Below are 6,793 nucleotides of genomic sequence, written 5' to 3'. Positions count from 1 at the left end.
TGTTACCAACTCATTAAGCTAAGAGCTTTATGGCTCAGTGTTCTAAAATGATTCTGTGAGACACTTCCGAACGAGGCTGTATATCCATTTCTGGTTCTGCCGTGATTGATGTGTGTATAAAAGGGGCTGACTACATTTCTCACTGCATTATGCTGATGATGTTTCAACGTGAGTTTTGCCTTTTTTCTTAAACCTTATTCTTTTATTCTGTTATATAACTAAAAGAGTACAGAGAAGTACTTACATACATTTTATGGAATAGATTTTGAGTATTTAAATACAGTATAGGGAATACAAAGGTGTTTTCAAGGCTGTGTTCCACAGATGCAGTACTAATGCCAATGCATCCCCCTCTCCTGGATGCTCCTTTAAAGTTCAGTTTACTGCAGACACTGGGAATTGGAAGGGATTACGTATCATACAGTCCAACCTTGTACTTATGGAAACAAGGATTTCTAGAGCATCCCTATTGGATAGGCTAAAATTCTGTACATTTCAAGGGAAACAGTCTTGATTCAGTGAAAGTGTTTTCAGTTGCAGACAGAAGAAAGACAACTCAAACAAGTGGAATTAGCTCTCAAGACTAAAAAATTCAGCAGTGTTTCTCATTCACAGGATGGGTGGTTTGAAAGTTTCAAATGATATTATCATCTCTCTTCACTTCTTCATCTTGCTTCCTTTTTTTCAGATGAATTTCTTTCCTGTGATCTCTTTGTGGTACCACAAAGTTTATATCATAATATCTCCATGGCTAGAACAAAGAGAAATTCTGTTTCTAACAGTTTGAGTCAAAGTTCTAGATTTGAGTATAGTAGACAAACTTGCATCACAGACCCACCTTTAAGCCAAACACTGGGCTCAGGGAAGAAGGAAGACATGGAGTCCTCAAGTTAGGTCATGTACTTACACAGAAGTAGCTATCAAACCAGGATTTGGTAATTTTATTGATCTGACCTGGATTATTTTTAATTGTCTTCTTTCTCTCATTCTCAACAACATAATGAGGCACAATTCTTTCTCCTACCTCTTCAGTCAATTCCCTTTCTTCTCCTGACACTGATACTTGTTCCAATTTGTCATTAAGTCTTTCCCTAGGACAATAGTTATAGACATCTCATTGTCTCTAGTCTTTTCCTCTCCATTTTTTTTATGTTGTTGCCACAGTGATCAACTTTAAACATATATTTAAATCTCTACTGCCTCATACCAACTCATTCGCCTACTCCATTAAGATCTATCCATTCCTTTTCCATCTCAAATTCTTTCTAGAAGTTGAGCTCAATAATTTTCTCTCCTATTATCCCATAATTTTCTCTACTTTCATTATATAGTCTGTCTTTATATTAGGTCTTAGATGCTGGTGTCCTCTGTTAGATTATGAATAGCTATAAGGCATGAACCATATTTTATCCATCTTTGCTTTCACAGAAGTCCTGAGAATGAGGTCTTGCCCAAAGTAAGATTTTTATAAATGTTAGTCAAATTTAATGAATGAGGTGCTGAACTGTCCAATATAAACAATAAGTGTTAAGAGTGCTATCTAGGCCAAAGTACTTACGGAAAGACACATATATTACTATGTAAGATTTCGCAATCCTATTAAGTAGGAGCCAAAATTAAGTTTCAGCATTTGGTCAATATCAGGAGACAGCATTCCATGGATCTCTTGTATTTCTGTAAATCTCTCAAATGAAACACTGTTTTTATTGCTATCTATCTTTTCAAAGATATTTCTAATGAAAATATGTGACCATGGAACACAGACGCAATGTCATCCTCTAGAGCAAAATGTGTATTTCCCCATGTGAAAGTGAAAGTCACTCAGTCATGTCCGACTCTTTGCGACCCCATGGACTATACAGTCCGTGGAATTCTCCAGGCCAGAATACTGGAGTGGACAGCCTTTCCCATCTCCAGGGGATCTTCCCAACCCAGGGCTCAAACCCAGGTCTCCTGCATTGCAGGCGGAGTCTTTACCAGCTGAGTCAACAGGGAGGCCCATATTTCCCTACAGTCTGTTATAAAAGGTTCAAGTTTCCTAAGCTTAAGGTTTCTGCCCTATAATACAACGTGCTACATGTACAGGTGAACTTCCCTGATGGCTCAGACAGCAAAGCACCCACCTGCAATGGAGGAGGCCAGGTTTGAGCCCTGGGTGGGGAAGATCCCTTGGAGAAGGGAATGGTTACCCTCTCCAGTGTTCTTGCTGGCAAATTCCATGGACAGAGGAGCCTGGTGGGCTACAGTCCATGGGATCACAGAGTTGGACACAACTCAGTGACTAACTCACAGACAGACAGACAGACACACACACACATGCCAGTAGCACCTGACTTGGCCCTTTTCATAGAATCATGTCAGAATTGGGACTCAGAAAACTAATGTAAGGAAAAGGTGCTATTCTGACTACTGCTGCTGTCAAGAGTTACAAACCCTTTGCTCTTTACTCAGGTGTCTCATGCTTTCCACCAGCTTTCATGAAACTCAGGCAGGCTAACTTGTTAATTTATAAGTAAGGAAAATCTCTGGACCTTCACAGTTATTAACAACCTGGGATAAAATAGATTCCAGTTTCTAGATGTTCTTATTTACTTATGAGACTTTGGTTTTTACAGTGGTATACTGCAGCAATGATATCCCAACAATGTTATACCACCGACAGAATTGTAGTTGTGGTCTTATATGACTTCATTGGATATTTTAAATATCTAAGAGTAGAAATCTAGAGAAACAACATTTTGTTTATAAAATCCATGAAGTATGGCGAGAAGCAGTACATTGACAAATTATAGCTACATTTGTTGATCACTTATCATGTACCAAATATGTTAATTAATTCATTTTATTCTGTGTTCTATATATCAGTGAATAAATATGACTACTACCCAAGGAAATCAATCCTGAATATTAACTGTAAGGACTGGTGCTGAAGCTGAATCTCCAGTACTTTGGCCACCTGATGTGAAGAGCTGTCTCATTAGAAAAGACCCTGATGCTGAGAAAGATTGAGGCAGGAGGAGAAGGGGATGACAGAGGATGAGATGGTTGGATGGCATCACTGACTCGATGGACATGAGTTTGAGCAAACTCTGGGAGATGATGAAGCACAGGGAAGCCTGGTGTCCTGCAGTCCATGGAGTCACAAAGAGTCGGACACAACTGAGTGACTGAGCAACAACAACAATTACCCACTTGTATAAACAAAAACTCTGCATGCTTCCCTGACTCTCGTTTTTCTCTAGACATAATTAGACTTATATATCTAGAGATCTATTATCTTATGAGTTGTTCTGCTCCTTTCCACAGCCAATACTTCTACTGTAACCTCTCCCTCCAATCTATGAAGTAATCCCCTAAATCTTCTCTCTCCTTCCCATCCTGTGATCTCCACCATCAATTCTATAGGCTGAACCAGAGTCAACATTCCAAAATGGAAATATGACCAAATTACTTTCTTTAGAAACCAATCACTAACTCCCATTGCCCTTTAAATATAACCTATGCTCCTACATGACAGTGGTGTTTAACAGAGACTCTAGAAGACAGTAGATTAAACAAGACAGAAGTGTATTTCTCTTCCAGATACCTGCTGGATGATAAACCATGAAGTGTTGATTTGCTCCTTGAAGTTATCAGGAAATCTATGCTCTTCAAACCTTGTTGCTTTACAATCCTTAAGGTTGTCCCTCATCCACAGGATCTAAGATGGCTCCATACCAAAATTATGTTCCAAGAGATTTGATAAGGAATGGGGAAAGGGATGGGTATCTTTTCTCTATAAATGGATAACTAGAACTTTGTTCAGATCTTTTCTGCTTATATTCTATCGGTCAGAATTTAGCTCTATGTCCACACCCAGCTGCAAGGCATGCTTAGAAATGTAGTTTGTAATCTGAAAGACCATATGCCCAGCTGAAAATCAGGGGTTAAATTATTATAAAGTGGATGGTGGATGACCATCAGATTTTTAAATCTCACTCCCTCAACTGGACTATGAGCTTCCTAATGACTAAAACTAAGCCTCAGTTCAAATTCCAACATTTAGTAAAATGCTTGCATATAATAGTTGACTAAAAATAGCTGTACGGAAAAATGAATGAGCGTTATGTTCATGACAACACTACAAATGTGAACATTAACACCTGCCTTTTAGATATGAAGAAGATTGACTCATGAGATTAGGTAAATTGATCAGCACAGAGATGACCTGCTGAGGAAGAAAGCTTAGATCTTGAATCCAGACACTTTTTACTCCACTCCACTGGTATCTCTTTCAGTATTGTAAAGTTTCAAGACCATTTCAAAATAATCATGATTTACTTCAGTTGTATAATTCCGGATAAACTAGTTTTCTTAGCCTCTCCTCTCCCCATGAAAATATAGAGTGGAAAGCTTTTGAGGGACTTACTAATGCTATTAGGCTGGTACAAATGTAATTGTGATTTCAGACCATGAATTTTAAATCATTATAGCTAGGTTCAAGCACATCTTTACTAATCAAAATAGGAACCATTACAATCAACACATTTTTGCCAGTGAGAAATGTTTGTTTCTTCCTGTAGCATAAAAATCTGTGTCTTGGAATTTGACAAACCATTGGAAAGGTTTTTCTGCCTCCTGTTGGTTGTGGAAGCATTTTCTCTACAAAAAGTTGATGAGATGCTTGAGTAAGTGGTAGTCAGTTGGCGATAGGTCAGATGACTCTGGCGGACAAGGCAAAGCTTCATAGCCTAGTTTGTTCAACTTTTCAAGCATTAGTTGTGCAATGTAGGGTCTGGTGTTGCCATAAAGAAGAATTTGGCCCTTTCTGTTGAACAATGCTGGCTGCAGGCATTGCAGTTTTTTAGTGCATCTCATTAATTTGCTGAAAATACTTCTCAGATGTAATGATTTCCCCAGGATTCAGAAAGTAGTAGTGGATAAGACATGCAGCAGACCGCCAAATGATCATGACCTTTTTTGGTGCAAGTGTGGCTTTGGGAAGTGCTTTGGAGTTTTTTCTTGGTCCAACTACTGAGCTGGTCATTGCCAGTTATCATATAAAACCCACTTTTCATCCTATACACAACAAGTACAAAATACACAGCAAGTAATGTCATTAGCAAAAAAAAAAAGAGAGAGAAATGTGCATTAAAATGATGTACAACATAACCACATTTATTCTTAATTTATTCTTAAATAAATGTGATTTATCAATTGGCAAAGTTCAACAATGCAAAACCACAATTACTTTTGCACTGACTTGATAACTTTCTCTTATTATAAGAAATATAATCATGTAGAAATTTAGTTAAGAGAACAATAACAGTTTTTTTTTTCTTTTTATTGAATTCATTTGAAGTGGCTGGACACATCTGTATCTCTGTGCCTTTTGCTGCTGCTGCTAAGTTGCTTTAGTCGTGTCTGACTCTGTGCGACCCCATAGACGGCAGCCCATCAGTCTCCCCCGTCCCTGCGATTCTCCAGGCAAGAACACTGGAGTGGGTTGGCATTTCCTGTGCCTTTTAATCAAGTTTAATTTTAGTTGACATTTTTATACTGTATTGAATGCTTAATCCGATTCACAGTATTTGTGAAATCAGGAGGAGTATGAATAAATATATAAAAATATTTTCAGACATTTCTTCAGGATAGTATTTGCTGTTGGCATCCTTAAGTGGTTGATCATAGCAAGGGCTCTTTCTAATCTTTGCTGAGAGGTTATGCTCTCAGAAGTAATCCTTGATATATTTTTACAAAGAAGCATTATGCTCTAACTATAAAAAGGATGGTACAATTTTAAAAATTAATACTTGGTATGTAATACCTGGTTAAAAATGGTGGTAGTGGGCTTTAAACATAAGGGAAATCCTAGATATTCATTAATTTTTATTCTTTTTAAAAATATTTTACTTGATATACCTGTTATCCATTTTTTCCCTCCATTATTTCTACAGAAACATGGAATCAGAAAACTGAAATTTCAACTATATCTAGTTAAAATATTTATGATATATAACTATCTTCAAAATGGATGTATGAAGCTTGGATAGAAGGATGTAAATGAAATTACATGTTGGTAAAGAACTTGGAACTTATTAAACTTCAAAAAAAGTATCTTGTGCAGGAGAGGGTACATGTTTCCACTGAACTTGAGGTTACAGAGAACAGTGTTTTTATATCTATTCTTCCAATTGTGAAAACAGCCCATGGCATATGATATTTTGACTTAGGCAGCTTCTGTACACCTAGTCTTGCCAATACAGTTATTTGAAATTAAATTGACTTTCTTTGAAATGTTTAATTGGAATCTTTCAATTGCGGAGCAGATGCACAGGTCAATTGATTGTCTGTCTCCCAAAGGGCACCTCTTGGCCATAGACCTCTAAATTGTTAATTGCTTTACTGCCCAAAGCACTAAAGACCGAAAGTTGTGAATTGACTTGATGCCACCTCAGTTAATCATTTACAATATATTTACATCACACATTATTAGACAATAATCAAAGATACCCTGGTGTTCAATTCAGAATGTCTGCCTTAATTAATTAGTCCCAATATTTAGTTTAAGGATAAATGACTTTCCTTTTTCCAAAATCTTTGAAATCTGGAAAATAGGGGTGATGGCAGTCGATAGTGATATATGTTGAATATAAGCCCTGGGAGCAATGCTGACAATAAAGTTTTTGAGTCTCATTTGGGAGATATTTTTATTTTTTCTCACTTCTAGACTTTCCTTTGTCCTTCTAGACATTGTGGATTGGGCAAGAGCATAGCATGATACATAATCACTTTTGAAATCTGACCAGGCATT

At 37.2% G+C, this 6,793-nt stretch overlaps 1 long non-coding RNA gene across 1 annotated transcript; it reads left to right on the top strand.

Annotated features, from left to right (window-relative positions):
* The first annotated feature begins 808 nt into the window (after window positions 1-808).
* LOC145511168 (uncharacterized) lies at window positions 809-5,608 on the top strand. Its single transcript, XR_014057566.1, has 2 exons — window positions 809-935; window positions 2,866-5,608. It is a non-coding gene; the product is annotated as an uncharacterized LOC145511168 (long non-coding RNA).
* Window positions 5,609-6,793: the final 1,185 nt, after the last annotated feature.

Source organism: Giraffa tippelskirchi, chromosome 6 (assembly GCF_054371585.1).
Source record: "Giraffa tippelskirchi isolate mGirTip1 chromosome 6, T2T-mGirTip1v1.2.pri, whole genome shotgun sequence".
Lineage (NCBI taxonomy): Eukaryota > Metazoa > Chordata > Mammalia > Artiodactyla > Giraffidae > Giraffa > Giraffa tippelskirchi.
This window is presented reverse-complemented; position numbering and strand designations above follow the sequence as displayed.